This window comes from Phyllostomus discolor, chromosome 6 (genome assembly GCF_004126475.2).
Source record: "Phyllostomus discolor isolate MPI-MPIP mPhyDis1 chromosome 6, mPhyDis1.pri.v3, whole genome shotgun sequence".
Lineage (NCBI taxonomy): Eukaryota > Metazoa > Chordata > Mammalia > Chiroptera > Phyllostomidae > Phyllostomus > Phyllostomus discolor.
This window is the reverse complement of record NC_040908.2, coordinates 43,315,672-43,337,370: the sequence shown is the minus strand read 5'-3', so window position 1 is coordinate 43,337,370 and position 21,699 is coordinate 43,315,672. Positions and strand designations below refer to the sequence as shown.

At 37.8% G+C, this 21,699-nt stretch overlaps 1 protein-coding gene and 1 long non-coding RNA gene across 3 annotated transcripts in view; one reads left to right on the top strand and one right to left on the bottom strand.

Annotated features, from left to right (window-relative positions):
• Positions 1–21,699, top strand: part of SERTAD2 (SERTA domain containing 2) — a 131,105-nt gene that overhangs the window by 13,798 nt on the left and 95,608 nt on the right. The window lies entirely within an intron of this gene.
• Positions 4,583–10,165, bottom strand: LOC118501114. 2 transcript variants are annotated; one of them, XR_004903702.1, is made up of 2 exons: positions 8,986–10,165; positions 4,583–5,252 (listed from the first exon to the last, which is right to left on the bottom strand). It is a non-coding gene; the product is annotated as an uncharacterized LOC118501114 (long non-coding RNA). The 2 variants fall into 2 exon arrangements; XR_004903703.1 differs by having other exon boundaries at positions 4,583–5,135; positions 8,986–10,161.

The window sequence follows — 21,699 nt, the reverse complement described above, 5'->3', positions numbered from 1 at the left end:
AGGAGAACAATTGATCCTTCCTGACCCCTAAAGTAAAATATTTAATTCCTGCCAACCTCTGTGGCAAGGGAGCAGAAGGGTGGAAAGGCTGGTATCTCTGTTGAATTGGAAGATGCTGAACCTTGACTTGTCTCTTTTCAGTTACAGTTTTTTTACTTTGTCTTTAATTTTTATATTTAGTGTTGACAAGGTATCTATTGATCTCAATATTGAATACTGAAAATACTTAGATTTTGAATGGTTCCGTCCATAATTCATGCTTCTACTGGTGTGAATCATTTTGGCCAGAGGGTTACTTTCTAAAGGAACTACTTAAGTATGTGTTGATGTGTCTTACACATCTCAAATGAAGTTCTGCAAATGTTAAATTATAAAGCAGCACAATGAAAGCAGAAATCTGAAATAAATAGTAATTTTATTAAAGAAGCCAGAAAAGGGGACACTGTGGCTATAATTTCAGTTAAAAATGCTAGAGTTTAAAAAAAATGTTTGAAATTTGTGTTGTGTTTTCTTGAAGTGCCATTGGTTACTCTAAAAAATGGTGACAGATGATTTGGGCAAGTTTTTAATTTTAGAATCATGTAGAAAAGTTTTGTGGACAGCTTCCCTTTGCTCTGTAACAAATGCTTTTACTGTTTAGCTAAGCTTTGCTACCAGTGGCTCTGAGGCTGAAATGAAAAGTGAAATGCTGTTGTTTCCCATCTAATACGAGAATGTATTTTTATTTCCACTATCCAGTGTTAAAAAAAGAAATGAAAAGAAAACAAAGATCATGATCCAAAGGCTCAAACTGAAATTTAATTTCCTAACTAGAATAAGGCTGGCTTTGCCATGATGTGAAAAGTCATGCGTAGGAAACATTTGTTCATGGCTGCACAGTTGGTCCTGCTGATTGCTGGGATCAGCAGTTGAATCGGAAATGCATTTCTGTCTTCAGACACTCAATCAGGCAGGTAGGAAACCAACCAAGGCTAAGCAGTTGGAACTGACTCAATTTCTTTTTTACCTTTCTATTGAGAAATGTTTCTTCTGTTCTTCTTGCCCCTACTTTTTAGTCTCCTTCAGAGAATGGAACAAAAGTCCAAATGAATAAGTTGGAGAGCAGTGCATTACCTGCCTGTCATTGCCCAGGACCTGATCCTCTAATGACACAGTAATTGCCAGAGTTTTGTCTTCCTTCTTGATTCTGTCATTTCTGTGTTCTGCTTTGGAGCTTCTCATGGGTGGGATCTGAAGTTGTGTGGAATGGCTTCTAAGGATAAACTGTTTTTGTCCCAAATCATTTGTTGTTTTCATTTTTCATAAAGAGATCTTTTTTTGACTGAATATTGCAGTGTGACCAATGAGCAACTGTTAGCCACCTAAGAAAATATATTTACAGTAGCTTTTTAAAAAAAATTTAAAAATGTGTTTATTGATTCTAGAGGGAGGAAAAGAGAGAGGCAGGGGTGGGGGTGGGCATTGATTGGTTGAACCCACAACCTAGGGGTGTTCCCTGATGGGGAATCAAACCCCCAGCTTCTTGGTGTTTAAGACAACATTCCAACCAACCAAGGCATACCAGTTAGGGCTATTTGTAGTAGCTTTTAAAAAATTATTTGGAAAAGTGATTATACTTGGAGAATAATTTTTGTTATTTCTGAAAGACCATGGAGAAGTTTTAGGGCCATGAGTCCAGTTTTGCCATATTAAGCATTGTGCCATTCAGTTTGTGCATCTTTAGCTATTCTCTGTGACTGAGTTGAAGCATTTGGGGACACTTCCTGGTCAACTTGGGTTTTGAGAAGTAATTAAAAAAATTGCAACTGGACAAAAACAAAGGGTAGTTTGAGAGTATTATTAGAATTGTATTGTGGTGGAAAAGTTTGATTGTCAGAAAAATTTATCTGTAATTAGCCATAAATTTAGTTTTATTGTTGACAAATTCATGAACTCTGCTAGTGATGCGGTTGATTTTCCCAATTTAGCGACAAAATCTCGTGGTATGGAGACGCCCCTGTTTTCTCAGCACTCTTGTCAAGTTCTGCAACTCATTTCACATTATTGCTAATAACATAGTGACTACTGAGGAACAAGCACACTAAGTTGACAGGGGTCATGAATTTTAGGTTTTGTTTATTGCAGTGCTTATGCATTGTAAGAACAATATGGTGAAAATGGACCAGTGTCACCCCAATGAATTTAATTAAAAAAAGAAAATGGAGACATTTTCTATTTGGGCTAGTTCAGGATCTCTGAATAAGACATAAAAGCATTTGACCAGTATTTGTTTGCATGCTTTGCTTTCACATGATGACTGGACACAGAGATGGGTAAAGAATCTACATTGTGGGGGTGGGTGACAGAGAACAGGTGCTTGTTGCCACCACTTTTTCTTCATTTGTGTAATCTGCTCAGCATTTCACATGTTCTCTGGTGAGTGTTCTGGTGACTTAGGTTTCACTTCTTTTGGACTCTTCTGTGACTCTTATTTTTGAATAATTATATGAATAAGAAAGGTTTTTTAAATGGACTTTTATTTCTTAAAATGAAAGCTTTCTCTTTGGCTCTTTTGCTGCTTCTTATATTAGCGATTTGTACACTTAAAGGTATTGCTGGTACGAGAATTACTCTTTTGAAAACTGTCAAGCTGTTTTTCTGTCCAGCTCGTTAACATTCCAGTTAATAGTATCCCTACTTCTTACTGTAGGGATACAAAACAAGATGCCCTTCAGAATGTGAATCCTTTAACTTTTGAATACTGGATGCAGGTGCTACTGCAAACTCAGCACACCATTATGTGATGAGAAAACAAAGAAAGAAATGTTTATGAGTAGGAAAAAGTACTTGGCAAAAAGTTCTGCCCTGTTCAGTGAGTTACTGAAATGGAACTGAGTTTTCTTTTATTAAGTATGTCTTTGAAGTTGAAATGATTTAGTAGTCACCTATGAGCATTAGTGTAGTGGCTTCTTAAAGCCTTTAGTGCTCCCAGGGAGTCAGCTTGTGAAGCAAATGCATAGCAAACCACAGAGCAGACGCTGTTTTGGTATACTGGAGGGCAGCCATTGAGCCACAGTGTGTTCAATGGAAATTCAGGCACTTGGTCAATCCAGTTATACATTTCCACTCTTCATTTGCTCTCATTTTCTTGGTGTGCATTTATAATTGCTTTATAGTGATCCTGTCGATTTGACAAACAGGAAGAAACAAAAATGAAGTCCAAATCATTGATTTTAGGATTTTAAGTAAGTTGGATAGGGGAGCATATTAAGTATAAGGATTACTATCAATTCAGTTTTTCTTACTATTCCTCTTGCTGATTGCTCTGACTGACAAGTTGACATTTTTACTTTATGTAAACTTTCATTTCTTTTAAATTAAAATTAAAGTTCATGAATCTGCACTGACTCAAGATATGTGAGATTCTGCTCTAATCACTGTTCTCTTCAGTCAATAAAATTCCTCCACTTTTAAAATATCCCGACTGCCAGATTATTAATGTTCCTACATGTCACCACTTTGTTATCATTACTTTGCATCATCACTGACCTCTGTACTCAGGTGTTTTTCACTACATGAAGGAATGAAGTTAGTAACAGCCATTTTCAAGTAGAATCTAAAATTACTTCCATATTTTTCTACAAAGTTTTCTGTTGTTCATTTTTAGTATTCACGTGAAGGAGGAGCCCAGGTATGGCCCTTCAGGTTTCTCGATGTGTTTAGAAGATGTGGCCAATGTTACTTGCTAAAACTGGCCCTGGAAAAGTTGAACTGGTGCCATATTTTTCATGCTACTGTTATGTCTCACTATGAAATGAAGGAAGTGTTAATAACACTTCCTACTTGTTTAGCACGTTTTCCTCCCCGGCTCTCAAAGGAGTTGGCCAATATCAGGCTGGATTCCCAGCCCATGTTTCTATTATTTTCTAATTCCTGTAATGAAATGTTACATAAAATTTTTTTACTTACTATATTTTTTCTTATGCTGCCCTAAAAATTGAAAAATAATATTTGCTACTAACACCTTCATTTCTCAGATACTAAGAATTTGACCTAGGATTATACTGTAATCAACCACAGAGCCAAAAACAGAACTTAGGATTCTTCCTCAACTTCATTTTATTACTGAGCCATAGTTTCTCCCTTTTCAGATATACTTACAACAGGACCAAAGAAAATGCATTTCCAGGTACCAAAAAGATTTTCCATGTCTCTTCTTCAGTGTTCCAGTGCTGGATTTACACTGGATTTATTGTCTGAAGTAAAGTTTCAGTGCCAGTTATAAACATGATCTGTTCCCATATTATCCCTGATTTGACTGCTGTCCCAGAAGGTGATGGATAGTTGAAGAAAGAGTATAATGAATGCAGCCCCTATTTTCTTTTTTCCCTTCTAAATTTGATTTAATATAAGGTTGCTTTCTGCCAGGAAATTTCATGAATGGGCATATGTTAATAAGCCAGATTTTTTTCCCTTTATAGTCATAAACTTAACAAAACATCTCCCCAAAGTGGATTCAGTTAGAGTATGTTAATACTTGAGTGAGTACTTCCTGAACTTATAGGAGGAAGCAACTCCAACCACTCTGAAAATGAAGTCGTTCCTGTAAAACTTGGCTACTGCAGTCTGAATATATTTCATGCATTGAAACACATCTTCCATAATTCTTTTTGTTAGTGAATGTTTATAAAACTAAAGGAGTCTGTAAAAACTAGAATTGACTGCTCTGCTTTAAAAATGTTTTCAAAAAGTCAAACTGAGGAGGAAGTTTCTGAGTGACAGTTTTTTACTTTTTCCTTCAGAGTAACAAAGTGAAAGTCACATTTTGATCGATTTTCATTAGTCCTTGTAGTGAAAACGTAAACCCCAAAGCGTGGGCTGGTGCTTGCACACAAAGCAGTTTTCTTGTTTTGGTGCCCTCACACGTGAGCCATTGCATGTACACACATGCCACACATAAAGAGTCCATTCTTGCTCACGCTCCGCCAAAGGAGGCTGGCCACTGCGGTCTTCTGCTCAGTGGAAATTGGCAGCCTTTCTTCTTCTGTAAACAACAGCCCGACGTCACTTCGTGCAGCAGTGATAGCAGCCCCACTTTAGAGATTCTCACAGGACTGCTGAAGTCCTGTCATTGGCTTTGATCATCTCCAGTCACGCTTGAGTAAATGCAACGCAGAGAAATTCATTCATGTCAGACATACTGGAGTAGCTCTTTTAAAACTGTTTATAAAGTGCCTAGCCTTGGATTTCCATGTATAATCTTAGCAAGACACCTGCGTAAATGAGGAGAACTGGAGTTATTCCTAACAGAAATGAGCTAACTCAAGTCCAGAGAATTAAAAAGTTAGCAAGTGGTAGAATGACTGAAATTTAAGCCTTCAAAACACTGTTTTGTCTCTCTTTTCCTTATATTAAATAAGTTCTCTAGTAATTGTTAATTGTTCTATTCTGCTACTTCCTCTCCCACCTAAAATGTGTGGGATGATGATTTATGAATTTTTTTCCCAGTCAAGACATCTGTGCATTAAAATCAGTTATAGTCTTGTTGCATTTGGGAACTCCTAGACAATAAGGTCACCCACTCCCTTGCCTCAGAGGGAGCCTTTTGGAAAATCTAGCATAAGTCCACACTCACAAGCTTAATGGGAAAGATTTATTAACAGCATGATCCTGTTCTTCATTTAGCCTCTGAAAGCTACATAAAATTGAGTGGATGAATGATATAGTAATTCTTTTGTGTTGTCAACTGGAAGAGACAAAATCAACATGAAAGAACTGTTGTATTAGTAAGAAATCAGACTTTTATTGGGAATTGAGAGAGAGAGTTGAGCCACTGGTTAAAATATAACTTGTTATATAAAATAGTTGTCTTTCTCACTTGCCCACTTCTAGCTTATTTTCAGGTAGGTGTACAAAGTGGAAAAGAACAATTATCTTCCATGATTTATAGTTGCATATATGGTTTGGGAATACCTCAGATTGCAGACAATGTGGTTTTCTGTTTGTGACGCTGAGCCGTTTTTCAATGTGACATTAAGAATAAGTGGGAAGCATGTTTAGGTATGTGTAGACTATCCACAGTAAATTTCTTACACCTGAGAAAATTTACATTGAGCAGAGTAAATTTCTGCTCAATGGCCCATTTGAGCTAGCCCCTGATTTTGAGGGATGTGTATGTTTAGGGAATGCAAATTAATGTTGATTTTAGCTTAGCTAGGCAGAAAATGTGTTAAAATCCTAAACATTATAAAGGGCAAATACGATTTTAAAAAAGTAACTGCTTTCTTAAACTGCACTTTGGTATATAATGGGCATTCAAAAACAAATGAAACTGTAATAATCAGAAGTTAACTGTATTAGCAACCTCAACAAGCAAGCACCATATTGTAAGTTGACTAAATTATATCCAAGGCAAAAAGTGCATTTGGGGTAAAGGAAACATATTCTATTGCATAACTTGAAATGAACCAAAAGAGCCATTTCTTCTGTATTTTATTAATTGGAAAAAGAATAATTTGCCTTTAAAGGATGATGCTGCTGGCTTAAAAAATTACAATGGGAATAGAGGTGAAGTACATAAAATCTGCTTTGACAAAGAAAACAAGTCAATGAACTTCTCACCATCTTAGCTTCTTTCTGTGAGTGACAGAGAATAAGGAGCAAGTAACAGCTGCCAGTCTGAGCCTCTCACTTCTGTTGTGCAGGGAAATTTCAAAGTCTAGGTCTGCTGCAGGAGCGGAGCAGCCTTTGCAGTGAGTGGCCCATGCAGTGTGCACACCCATGGCGGGCTTCCCCAGCACTGCCCTTGGGGGAAGCCCACACCCACGTCTTACAGGAATGGCTGCCGGGGTCTGCCCAGCCCCACTCTAAGTTAAAAGAGCTAAAGCCCAACGTGTCCCAGTTTCCCATTTAACAGCAGTGGAGTTTCTCGGCACTGCAGAGGCTGTTTGTAATTGTAAACAAATAGTAGTGAGGGCAGAGGACAGATGTGAGATAACCGAAGTCAGTGGTAGAGCAGTGAGAGAGCCAAGTTGGACTTAGATTTTAACTCAGGTAATTATTGTGTTGTCTGTTTCATGGTGGACATAATATGAGCAGAAAACACAGTAGAATTTTAATTTTTACCCTTCATTCTAACATTAGCTTTTTATTTTAACTCTTTAGAGTTTGTTGAACATATTTTGGCAGATATGTGACAAGTAGCCATACCTCCTGGATTCGTATGGTTGGTGCCTTGCAGTGTATAAGTGTTCTCAGAATCATTATTCTCTTTAGCACCTGCAGCTGCAGCCACCTTATGTGAGGTATTGCCCTTCCCCTTTGTAAAAGAGGAAACAGAATTCTGACAGTTTATGAGTTATCGAAGGGCACATAGCTAGTAAGCAGTAAAGCCACAACTGGAATTCTTGTCATTTGACTTCTGCTCCACTATTCCTTTCACCAAGCTAGGAACAAGCACATTGATAACATCCAACTTTTTGGTCTTCCATACCTCTCACTCTCCTATCTTCACACAAAACCACGGTCAGCAAATCCGGCTTAGTGACCAATCATGTTGCTCAAAGTAAGAACATATGTATCATCAAAGGGCAACTTCTTGATTGACTTTGACATTAATAATCCAATAAAAAATAGGAGCCTTGTTATTTCTTGCTTAGAATCAGAGTGGCAGCACTGAATGAACCTTAGGAATCATTCAGCTTTGATATACAGTTTTTCAAAAAAAATTAGAGTAAAGCTCTTCATAAGGAAAGTGAAACTGCAGCCAATGCGGAGACGAGGGACCATTTCCCCAGACTTAGACCCAGTGTTCTCTTTCTTCTAAAGAGGACACCTCCTTAGCCCTGGCTGGTGTGACTCGTTGGTTGGAGTGTCGTCCTGAACACTGAAGGTTGCAGGTTCCATTCCCGGTTAGGGCATGTGCCCGGGTTGTAGGTTCCATCCTTTCCTATCAGTGTTTCTCTCTCTGGAATCAATGGATGTATATCCTTGAGTTAGGATTAAAAAGAAAGAAAGAACACTTCCTTAAACAGAATTTACAGTTCTCATCCCAGGAAACTTTCCTGAGCATCTATGCTGTGCAAAACCCTGTGCTGGAACCAGCCCTGCAGGAGTTTAAGATCTAGTACAGGAGACTTAATCCAGGGTAAAATGTGCCCAGTGCTACGTGTTCAGCCACACGAAAGACTAAGAATGTCACAAATAGATTCATGGGTAACCCTGAATTGGTCTCAGTCTTCTGGAAACATTTATGATGAAGCCGTTTTTTACATGAGCATGTCTTTGTATGAAAAATGACAACTGTAGCCACTTTGGGAACTTTCAGAATAATGCTGCCTGTCCCTGAGAAGTTGAAGTATTAAGATCAAAAGCAAATCAAACTGATTGTTAGCACCAGATTCCTCTTTAGGCATTGTCCCTAGAAGTTTTGAGTGTGAAAAATCATATATTGTTATGCCTTGTTATAAAGTTCTGCTAGTAACTTTTAACCCCTTAGTATATATTTTCAGAGAGCTGATGTTGAGCAAGTCACATGCTGGCTAGCCTTCTGTAAGAGCTGTTCAGCTGAGAGCCTGGAGAACCTTTTTGAAACTGCTAAGTTGGGCAGTCTCCAAGTCAAGCTGAATTGATAGGGAATGCAGAATTGATCAGAATAATTAAAAGTTTCATTGTATAAAAGAGATCACTATGCCAGGAAAAAAAAAACAAACCTCACAGAATGCCTTTATAGACCTAACTTGCACCAGAATTAAAGTGTGTCTTTCTCAGTAGTTACTTCTAAAGCTGAACAAACTATATTGTGTAAATGGGTCAGTTTCTGCAGTGTTCTGCATGAAATATTCAGGTACACACAAAAGCAGCTGGATTATAAATTTCAAGGGCAAACTAGCCTCCAGTAAAGCAGATATAGAATGAAGCTGTATTTGTATTCTTAGAAGAAAAGTTTCTCTTAAACTTAAAAGCTGCATTTAGTTTTCCTAGTCTTTTGGATTGGACTGTACTCACCTCTGTCAGCTAAAGGTTTTGCTCTTCAGCCAACCTCTCTTAATTCTCTCATATTTCTGCATTTAAGTCCTTGAATCATACTCAGCATATACTTGGCTATAATCAGGTGACCTTGCCCTCACTGCATTCTCCAGGCCCTAAAACTTGATGAAATGATTTTGGGTTAGCTTTAAAAAAACAAACAGATACCCTGTCGACTTAAAACCTGTGCAGTATCTTCTACCATCATGTGTCTCACTGGTTGCATTTCAGGTCAAAGACAGAGGCAAAATTTTATAAATGGTACATATATGAACTTTGCTGAAGAGGCTTTGAGGGTCCTGCTTCCACTTACTGTGTTTACCCCAAAGTGTCCTTCATTTCATTTTGGTAGTGAAGACCAAAGTTGAATTTCAATAACAATCCTTTTTCTATTTGGAGCTTTTTATGAGTTGTGCCAAATTTCCCTCTTAGATGATGAATGGTGGAGGGGGAGTTTAGGGCAAGAACCTAATTCATTATTCATTGGAGTTTGAAATTTCAATGCACCACTACAGCCCCCAAGACTTCAGGAGAAACACAAGCAGTGCATGTATATCTATTTGACTGAAAGTGTCAGAAACCTATGAATCTAAGAAAGGCTTGGGGCACCAATCTGTGGGAAGAGCAGTATTGCAGTTGGCCCAGATATGGCCAGAACTCTCTCCACCTTTCACCTCTGCCTCTTTCTGTATGTTCACTTTATTCCTTCTAAGGCAGACCACCTTCCCACGTGGCTGGAAGCATGACCACCACCAGTGTATGTTATAATTTCTGTCACTGAAAACTCCTCTGGATGTTAGATTTTAAGAAGTCATTGGCAGTGAACTCATCAGAACAATATTGGTCATATGTCACTGAGTAGGGGTCTGGGAGGTGGGGGTCATGTAGAAACATGGCAGCATGTGCATTTACCCAGACGACTGGAAGTGGGTAGGTATTTTCCAGGATAAGAGATAGTTTTTAGGAAGGAAATTCCCTAGCATGTATTGCTCACTGCAGCATATCAGACTAGTACCTTGTAAATGTTTTGACAGAAGCCCATAGTAAAAAATATGCTTTACATTAAGACACACATAAACACACACAATTAAAAAAAATCATGAAACAATACCCTCACTATGTAAGGACAGTCTGATATTTTCTATTCTATACTATTGTAGTTCATTTAAAAAAATACTGATTATTGCCCTGGTGTGACTTAGTGGATTGAGCACCAGCCTGTGGACCAAAAGGTTGTTGGTTCAATTCCTGGTCAGGGCACATGCCTGGGTGAGCGAGGCTACTGATAGCTGTTTCTGTCTCACATCATGTTTCTCTTCCTCTTTTTCTCCCTCTCTCTAAAAATAAATAAATAAAATCTTTAAAAAATACTGATTATAATTCACCTAATTGATTTTATTCATTCAACTATAGATCATTATGATTAACTATAGATCATAATGATCTATAGTTGGAAAAAATACTATGCTAGACATTAAAAGTAGCAGGTAGGTATGTTCATGTTTAAACAGATATTTAGGCATGGATATTTATTTATTTAGTCCTATTGAAGAAATAACTTACATTGCAGAACGATGCTGGTATCGCAGAGGGTGACAAATATGTGACAGGAATGCCCTTTCCAGTTCCCATAGTGAATATGACAGTGCTTTTCCTACTGAGGAATATTCTGGAGCTACTCCCCAGCTCTCTTTAAAGTAAGGAAAACAAATGCATGCAACTGCACTCCACTGTTTTGGACTTACCTTTTGCTGAGAAAAACTGAAATCCTGTAGACCTAGAAAATTTCCCAGAGTGCTTTCAGTTCTGCCTTAAAACAAAACATCAACACAGCCTTCTTGAAAACTTTGTTGTGGCAGCATGAAGGGCAGCTTTCTTGTTCATAGTCACATTATAAAGGGGTGGATGATAGCTTTACTTAATCAAGTGTCAGTTGAAAAACTAAGGTCTCTTATTTGTGATCTTCTGTTGAAGCATTTGAATCCCCAGCCTACTATCTCTTAAGCTAAATTGAGAGGTAACTGGCAGAAATTTGACAGCCATACTGAATGACTTCTAAATGAGACATGAAGACACAGAGTAGTTGAGTTTCTTACTGCAAACAGAAGCCCACAGAGATCCTAAATAACTGATAAACCTGTAGTGCCATGGATCTCACTGTGAAAAGCAAAACAATAAAATGCTTAGAAGAATTGGAGAATATAGAGTTAGGAGAGATTTCATAAACAAGACATGAAGTATTGACTATAAAGGAAATGACTGATAAATTTGATTACTCTTGATGAATTTCTATTCACTAAAAATATTGGAGAAATAGATTGGGGAAAGTATTGAGAACACATATAACAGACAAAGGACTTATATTCAGAATACATAAAGAACTATTGGTAGGAGTATAAATCAGTACAACCACAGTAGGAAAAAGTGTGGCAGTATCTAGTAAAGCTGAAGACCAGATACTCTGCGATCCAGTAGTTTCACTCCTAGATTTATACCATAGAGTAGCAGTTCCTCAAACCTTTTGATCTCACTGTACCCTTTTAGAAATGGTTGAGAAACTCAAAGACCTTTTGTTTATGTGGATCATATCTATTGATATTTACCATATTAAAAATAGAGAAATTTAAAATTATTTATTTATTAAAAACCCATGTTAATGGGTTGCATGTTAATGTAACTTAGCTTTTATGAAAAATTACTTAAAAATTAGTGGGAAGAGTGACATTGTTTTACAGTTTTGCAAGCCTGTCTAAGGTCCATCTTTACAGAAGACAGCGGAGTCTCCTATCTATTTTGGCATTCCTCTGTTGCGGTATGTTGTTTTGGTTAAAGTATACAAAGAAAAGGTGACCTCACACAGATATATAGTTGGAAAAAGGAGAACTATTTTAATAACCTTTTCAAATAATTGTAAATATTCTTCTTTGATACTCCACTAAAGCTACAAAAGGTAGGTTCTTAGAGGTTGGAGACAATGTGAAATCTGAAACCATACCAATAAACTTTTAATTATTTTGCAACATTAAAATCTTTCAGTTTACCTTGCGTGTTTAATAGATTTTTACTCATGCAGGATTTTGTAACATCATGCAGTGATGATTTGGAAAATACTGGTTTACTCGGTTATGCAGATCTTTTCATTGTTGACACATTTCATTATATAATATTAAAATGTCACATTCTTTAAGTTCATTACCGATCCCATCAGAAAAGCGTTTCAAGCACGTAGTGGCAGATACAAGTTTTCCGAAATTGTAATTTTCACTTGAAAGTCCAGATTTTATCATTGGCACCCAAACTGTCGGTTGTTTTCTCAAAGAGGCTGACTTGTCTGTCAGATACTCAAGTCTGAATAACCATAGTTCGTCCGACTGTCACTCCTTCAGTAAAAATGGTGTCCCATGAAAAAAGCAGCTGTGCTCACCCAGCTCCAAGGCAAACAATTGCCCAAGTGCCTTTCTCCAGGCAACCTTTGTACCTTGGTATGTAGCAGAAGTGCTTTATGTGTACTCTCCACTTCGTCACACAGACTATTAAAAAGACATATGCTGAAGGGTAGAGATTTAAAAATTTTTAACTTTTCTATTACAGTTGACATACCATATTATGTTTATCTTAGGTGTACAACATAGTGATTAGACATATATGTAACTTACAAAGTGATCACCGCAGTAAGTCTAGTACCCATCTGACACCATATATAGTTATTGCAATAGTATTGACTATATCCCCTATGCTGTATTTTACATCCCCATGACTGTTTTTTTTTTTAAGATTTTATTTATTTTTATACAGAGGGGAAGGGAAGGAGAAAGAGAGGGAGAGAAACATTAATGTGTGGTTGCCTCTCACATGGCCCCCACTGGGGACCTGGCCCACAACTCAGGCATGTGCCCTGACTGGGAGTCAAACCACGACCCTTTGGTTTACAGCCTGTGCTCAATCCACTGAGCTATACCAGCCAGGGCTCTGTGACTGTTTTTATAACTGGCAGTATGCACATCCTAAAGAACAAATTTAATAAAATTTATTTTTACTGTTTACAAAGAACATTTTAATGTGAACCTGGCACATTTAGAGTGTGGAGGTAAGGAATACAACTGCTGGTTCAATTTGATGCCACTGCCTTCATCATGTCATCTTGAACCCACCCACATTTTTCACTTTTTTCCAAAAGTGTAAAAAAGGCAAATAACATCTTAGAACTATTATGAAAATGGTTTTAACTTTGTGGACTCTCTGAAGGGATATAGAGATCCCCAGGGGTCCTAGAGTCCTTTCCTCCTCCAAGAGGTGGACCACACTCGAGAACTGCTGTCCTAGAGAACACACAGCTCTCATGCACCAGGACACATCAAGGACACATGTACGTGAGTGGGGGTGGGAAGAGGGCATGTCATCAAGGAGGAGAACATGGTGGAGAGGGTGCTTCTGGGATGCTGACAGTGTTCAGTTTCTTAATCTGGGTGGGGATGTTTGTTCTTTAATATGTGAATCTGTTCATTTATATTTATGCCCTTTTCATACCTCTCATTTGAAAATACAATTTTCTTCTATTAGCATTTTTAGTTTCTGGTTTAGAGATATAAAGGGTGTTCAGAAGTGAGGAACTCCCCCTCCAGTGCATCCCTGTTTGTATTTTCTGTGGGATATAATTTGTCCAACCTTTTCTTCTTTTTGCTCCATTGGTTATGTTATAGTGGAGGTGGGAATTCAAGTGACTCTAGTGCGTTCTCCCCTCATGGTTAGTGACATGGCTAAGGCAGTGAAAATTATGAAAAGGAATTTTTTTTTTAATTTAAAACCTTATATAGTACTTAATTATTTGAGACTTAGGAACCTTACCATGGAAGCTATTTCCCAAATTTTTATTTTCTGGAAGGAGAACAAAATGAGAAGTGATTTAAGTAAGAACATAAGTGAAAAATAAAACTGTTTGTAACTTCTTTTGCTGTTATTAAATCATAAGAGTATGGTGACTGCAAATGAAATAAGTAGTAGTAAGATTTTAGCATTGCTGGGTTATCTTCTGCTCATGTTCTTAGAACACTTTTCACTTTAGTTGTCTAATTTTATCTCCATAACACTGAATTAGGCACAACAGGTACTAATAACTTCCATTTCATAGATTTAAAAAAAACCCGAGGCACAGAAAAGATCAGTAATTAATTCAGCAGCAAAGCCAGGACTCCTAGAATTTCCTTTTCCTACCAAACTAGTTTAATTGTAAGGGATTCAAGATAGTCATCACAACCCGGACCTTTTTGCCTTTGCTTCACAGGTCCTCTTGCTGTAAGCTGAGCTCTTCCAGTTTGGGTCAGGAACCCCTGTCACTGTTCTGTATGAACATCAGCACCATCTACTGTGCTTCCTGATGTTCTGAGACTTGGAATAAGAACATTTAGAAAACCTCAAAGACTCAGTCCCATTTCAGTTTTGTCTGTTAGAGACTGAATACATTGAGGTATGCATCTGATGCTGTTAATCATAGCCTTCAGGTTGAACTCAGATGTCATAAGCTAGAGGAATGTTTATTCTCTACTTATTAGCTGTTAGGATGACTGGAAGGTGGTGGAGATGGACTGCAGGTAAAGCTGATTAACTTTCAGATGTACCTGATCTCCCATCAGGACTATTTTGTTCCTTGGCAGAGGTTCAGACACTTGGAATTTGTGTGTGCGTAAGAGTGTACGCACTAAGAGAAAAGAATTATTCCAGCTTGGTTGCAACAGATCAGGAAAAGATCGCGTGGACTCTGAAGGATGTGTGGAATGGCATGCCCATAGAATGAGTTCTGATTTAAATGGACATGTGAAGGGTTTATGAAAGTAGTTAACAATCTCTGGCAACGGAGTGACATATTTAGCATAGGTACTTTTTTTTTAAAGCCTCACCCAAGGATATGTTTGTTGACTTTAGACAGAGAGGAAGGGGGAGAGAGAGATTGAGAGAGAGAAGAAACATCAATCTGTTGCCTCCTATATGTGCCCTGACTGAGAATTGAACCCACAACCCAGATATGTGTCCTGACTAGGGATTGAACCTGCACCTTTTGGTGTATGGGACAATGTTCTAACCAACTAAGCCACCTAGCTGGGGCCTTTTTTCTTTCTTTTTTTAAATGTAATAGTTACCTTTGTTAAATGTTAGTGTTCCTGAATAAATACAAATATTTTTTGATATTATAATCCCTGTATTTCACAACCAGGATCCAATTCAGTAAATATTTTTCTCATTAGTTCCTACCAGGACATTATTTCTAAGATTTATGTCCTAATCTAAGTCTTTTCACAAGTGAAATATCACAGAAATCTAAGAAATGAGTCTACTAATTATACTTTTCCTGATGCATTTCAAATAGGGCATTCTAATTATAAGCAGCTCCTAAAAACAAATGGCTGCTACTCTTGCCCCAGTTTTCCCCTTTAACCAGGCCCAGACGCTGCTGCCAGGGAAGGCATTGTCAGTGCTCACAGAGACTCTGAGGGTCGGAGTCAAGGAAGGACTGGGCAAGTGGACCCCAGGAATAGAGCCCATCTGGTCACACCAGCAGTGTCCTGTCCTCTTGCCCACTACCAGAGTTATTTATCCTTGTCAGGTGCCGTTGGACAGATTGACACATGTGGTATAGCAAGGAGTCTTCTTTAACATGCAGCAAGGAGAATAAGAGCATGAGCTTGGAGTCAGACACTTCAGTCTTGGTATCGGGTGTTGCTACTTCCTAGCCGTGTGACCTTTGGGCAGGTTGCTTTACTTCACCTGTCAAATCTATTTCATCTTCTGTGAATGAAGATAATTGTAATCTGTCTCCCAGGGTTACTCTAGGATTAAATTAAGACCTGTATACATACAGGTCTTACATGACCCCATGCCTGGGATGGAGTAAGTTCTCAGTAGACAGTAGTTCTTACTGCATATGCAGACACCTAAAAGGTTCATTCATGATTCCTACAACATAAATTATTTTTTATGACAGTGCTTGGTATCCCAAATATCTATAGTAACTATAAAACTTGAGAGGGTTAGGACTGTAGGGAACTTTTATCAGGGAGATACTAGGGAAAAGGGCAGGTCAAGGTGAGAAACTCAGGAGATTTAGAGCATCATAAGATCCTGAGGAAATGAGAAGAAGAAGACTAAAAAATAGGATGGGCATATTTTTTCCCCAGAAAAGGGGGAGAATTCTTCCCCTTCCTTTTTCCCTGTTGAACTTTATACATGTTGTTGCTAGGACCCCAAACTCAGGCCAGCTTTGTTAATACTATATCTGCACATTCAGTCACCTGCAGAACTTAAAAAAAAGTACCCATGCCCTGGCTGGGAGGCCCAGTTATTTAGGGTGTCATCCTATACTCCTAAAGGTTGTAAGTTCGATTCCTGGTTGGGGTACCGACCTACGTTGGAGGTTTGATCCCAGCTGGGGTGTGTACGGGAGGCAACTAATCCATGTTTTTCTCTCACATCAGTGTTTCTCTCTTTTACTTCCCCTCTCTCTCTAAATCAATAATAAAAACTATCCTTGGATGAAGATTAAAAAAAAAAAAGTACCCATGCTTGGGCTCTGCCCCAGCCTCTCAAATGTGAATTTCTTAGGGGATGAATCCCAACTACATGCAGGTTAAGTATACTTGGGAAGGCTAGCCTGGAAATCTGCCCATTCCGAGTTCTAAACAAGTGGGGACTTTTTACAGGCACGTACCCACACATAGGCATGTGCATATGCAGTCTTAAGTCCACCAGAACTTGATCCTTCATTGATTCAGTAGTCATGGAGGATATAGAAGAGATGTTATTGTCAATTCTTTTAAGGTGGAGAAATCAACTTACTCATAAGTAACTACAAAATTTCCAAGACATCAGGAATGCCATCACAGAGGCATAAATTAGGATGACAGTTCAGAGGAAGGACAAAGTACCTTATTAGTGCCAGCAGGGAAGGCTTTTGGGGGGGAGTGCAATTTGGACTGAATCGTAAAGGACAGGTAGGACTTCAGACAATGAGGATGAAAGGCATTTCAGAAAGACAGAATGTTGTGAGCAAAGACCTGGAGATGGAAAGCCCAAGGAGTGGAACAATAGGTTGACCAGCTGGAGAGAGAGCTGCAGTCTATCCTAGGGACTTTGGCAAGTCAGTACAGGTTTTGAAGAGGAAGATGATGTGGATAGAGCTGTCTGTTAGGAAACTGAATCTGATAGTACACTGATGAGAGAGGACTAGAAGTGGATGCGTTTTTATAGACGTATGTCTTCTGAAGAAAAGAGGCCATGTGAAGGAATGAGGGAATAGTACACATTGAACAGTGAACAGTGGTGGTGGGGCGGCTTGGAGAGAATGGGAAATGGGAGGGGAAGCAGCTCAGGGGAGAGGAAACTCATTCTTTCACTTGACCCATGACTGCATGTTATTTTCCAGTGTCTACATATTATTCTACAAGATCTATGTTGGCCCATTTCAACACTGTTTGGGTTATTCCTAGAGAATTGTCCAAACCCTACCCATTTCAACACTGTTTGGGTTATTCCTAGAGAATTGTCCAAACCCTACCCATTTCAACACTGTTTGGGTTATTCCTAGAGAAAAAAAGCTGAACAATTTTTTTTGAAAACAACCTTTCTTCCCTGGACTTTTTTTTTCAGAAATTGAGTATAGAATACTGGAAAAATTAAGATAAGGTATTTGTGTCACAACCTATTCATAACTACTGATTCCTCCCAAATTATTTCTAAAAACCTGGCTGTAGAGGGACTTCTCTGAAAAATCATCTGCAGCTCTCACTTCCATGAATCTCTGTCTTCCCGTGTCAGGCATTCTTTATCTAAACTCCCAGATAAAATGAACTCTTTGGGAGAATCTGAGGGTGTTTTCACATATGAGCACAGAGAAATATTTCTTTAGAAATAAGAAGGGTTTTATCATAAGTCAATCCATGTGGCTACAGAACCCTCCTATCCAAAAATTGAGAAAGGTGTGTGAGTGTGAGAACACTTCTCTTGGGTTTGCCTGAGTTAGCCCTGGACTCAGAATGTTTTTAGAAGGGGTAGTGATTTATGTTATTTTTAGTGAATATAAGTATTATGAATAAAAAGAAATATTATGAATTATGCCTAGAAATGAGACTAATCGAGCAAAATCATATATGGGAGAAGTTATATGTAATCTGTGGAATTAGAGATGAGAGGTGGTTTTCCCTTAGGAAGTTTTCTTTACTTGAAAGACATTAAAAAATCAGTATGGATAGGAAAATGACAAAAAGACAGTACAACAGTATTTACAGTTTTTATTTTAACTACAACCCTCAAACTACTGTTTTTACTTTTGATATTTACTTAATCAATTTATGTTTTAATAGCCATATAATAATGTATTCTGGAATATGAACTTAAAATATAACAATCATCTTCTTGTATTTCTATATCATTTTTATAATTGAAATTTATTTAGTAGTATAAATATTCTATTATATTTACAAATCATAATTATCAAGCAATTCTGTAATTCTCAGGTACTAGAGAAACTATATTGTATATCTTCTACAGATGCCTTTTTGCTTTCATTCACTTCTTTCCCTAGAATAGATTCCTAGGAGTAGGGCTATTTAGTCAAAGGGTATAATATCTTATGGTTCTTATCTCAGTTCCTTTCAGGAAATGGCTACTTTCTGTATCTGCTCAACACTCTAATGATAAAAAACCTGGAAACTATAAAATGTCCTTATTTTACCACAATTTTTATTTTAGTTTTTAAATCTCAAGTTGACAAAAACGATTATATCCCTAAGTTCAGCATGTCATAAGTACATTTACATCTGTCATAAATTAAAAATAAACTTGGTTCCTGAATTTATAATGATTTTAAATAAGGTATATCCTTTATTGTATAAAATAAAACCCACACATTATCTTTTCTTTACTATTTCTAGAAAGTTCACTAGTTTTTAAATCCCTATAAAAATCCTAATATTTTTCTTCATATATGCTAGGTTAATTTAATCATATTTACATATCTCATATGTTTCATAGTTTACTTTAAAAATTGATGTTGCATACATATGTATATCTTTTTTTAATTTTAAAAAGGAAAAACCCAACTTTCTGAGCTATTATAGTATATAGATCTGGAATATTAAAATGAAATTTTCTGCAGGCTACATTTTGTGTTCAGGTGGGTGTTTTTCCAAGCAACTTATTTTCTGTGTCTGACATATAGCTGTGTTAAGACTAAAATAAGCTTTGTGGCTTAGAACAGTCTCCTTGCCAGTCAGCCTCTGCCACACTTTCCTTTCCCCTCTAGCCCATCCTATTCATTACTCCCAGATTAATTCTCCTAAAATACTGCTTAGTGAAAAACCTCACTAAGCTGACTGAAAAACCTTAGCTGACTCCCCATTTCTAGATGAACTGAACGTAAACTTTTCACCTTAGCATTAAAGATCTACAACAAAACCTCTTTGCAGGCTCATGAGAACCACTGGTGGTGAGGAGGTTAGCATGACGCCATGGTTCCCTACCTCAGATTTAGTCGGAAACCTCTGGGGGTAGGACCCTATGAAATCTCTCACTCTCTTTTTAAAGCTCCCCAGTTGAAGCACCATTAGGCAGGGGGATGAGTTCTGGTCCTGGAAAAGGGCAGACACAGGTTGACATCCTGGTGTTGCCACTTACCAGGTCAGTAATTTCCAGCATTGATGCAGGCCTCTCTACACTTAGGTGTTCTTTTTCTTTCTGAAAATGGGATCAAATAGTATCTTGTGAGAATAATTGCAACTAGGCATACAATCATTGGTACAGGCTAAGTACTAAACAAGTATTGGCTGCTGCTATTAGTAGCCATAAATGTCACAAGCTTTGCATTCAGGCAGATGTGGGCTCAAATCACAACTGTGTTTCTCCTCTGCCTAGATCTTATCCAGATTACCTAATTCTCTGACCCTCAGTTTCCTCGTCTACAAGCAGGGCTAATAATGCCTCCCTTATTTAATATAAGATATAAGATATTAGCGTATTTCTACATAGTAGGCATGAAATTATAGCAAATGTTCTGTTATGTGCCAGGTATTGTTCTAAACTGTTCGTGTTATAACGACTCTTCCCATGAACTCTATGAGATGATACCACTATTATCATTATTTTACAGATAAAGAAACTAAGACTAAAGAAGTTAAGTGACTTGCTCAAGGTCACACAGCTAGGAAGCCAGAAATTTGGACGCGGTCCTCTGACTTCAGAACCCACCCTCACACACCATGCAGTTTTAATTCTCATTATTGTATTGCATCGATCTTCACTTACTTTATTTGCCTATAACCACCTCTATCAACATTAGCTCCCTTAGAAGAGTAATTTTTCTTTATATCCCCTACAACACCTAGCAGGTACCTCATCTGTAGCAGATACTTAACAAATGTGTGTTCAATTGAGCATAATAAACATACCTGTTTCTCACTTCTGATCACAAGGAAGCTACTCTTGGCTGTAGGCAGCTATCTTTTGGCATCTAGACCCTCAAATTGGAGGACTTTAAATTGTTCATTTAGCTGCTTTCCCAGCTTCTTCCCTCTGAGCTTTAAAAGCCTGTGTACTGAGTATGGAAGCATAGGTCATAAGACTTGGTAGGGGCTCTCCGGAAGGATCAGGCACCTGGAAGGCAGCCTGGTCAGGGGTGCTGGAAGGTAAGAGGCCAGATCAGGAAACAGCTGTCTCAGGGAAGGCAGATTTAGCTGCCACCATGTTGCCCTTCCCCCATGACTGCACTGGTAAGACACTTCCGCCTATAGTTAACCCTGTACACCCCATGGGTTTCAGAGATGTTGAATTCATTTCCCAAATGAATTCCCAAAGTATGATTCTGTTTGACTCGCTGTTTTAAAGGGGTCATTTCTGAGGTGATTGCCTTGTCTTCTCTAACGTTTTTCTTATGCTACCAGCACATTGTGAAAATCATTCCCTTTCATGCTCCCACATTTTCCTGGATTTCACACTTATTCCTTAAAAGATCCCTTTTTCTTAACTTTCTCCAAAGGAGAAATTTAGGTATATATCTTCCTTTTTTTTTTTTTGGTCACTTAATATTCTAAAATTTGGAGATTTAGTCAAAATTACTATTTTCCTGAGTGATCTGAAATTCTGTATTACAGTTGTGATTATTTTTCTTTGATATTAAAAGTTTATTAGTATTTTTTATTCTTTTATAACACCTGGTGTATTTCTTCTTATTATAAAATCAGTTCATCATAGCCCTGGGTGGTGTGGCTCAGTGGATTGAGCACCAGCCTGTGAACCAAAAGGTCACCAATTCGATTTCCAGTCAGGCCACATGCCTGGGTTGTGGGCAAGGTCCCTAGTTGGGGACATGCAAGAGGCAACAGATTGATGTATCTTACATACGTCGACACATCAGTGTTTCTCTCCCTCCCTTTCTCCCTACTTTCCCTACTCTCTAAAAATAAATAAGTCTTTAAGAAAAATCAGTTCATTGTAGAAAACTGTAAAAATGCAGAAAAGAATAAGTGAAATAAAGACTAATTTTTTTTGCTAAGCTACATTTTTATATGTAGTGATAGTTGTTTTTAACAATTTGACAATAATAGACATATATAATATAAACATACTTATATAATGTATACACACAAATACCTTTCCTTTATAAAATTAGGATTTGATTGTATGCCCTGTATCTTGATTTTCTTTTATTGT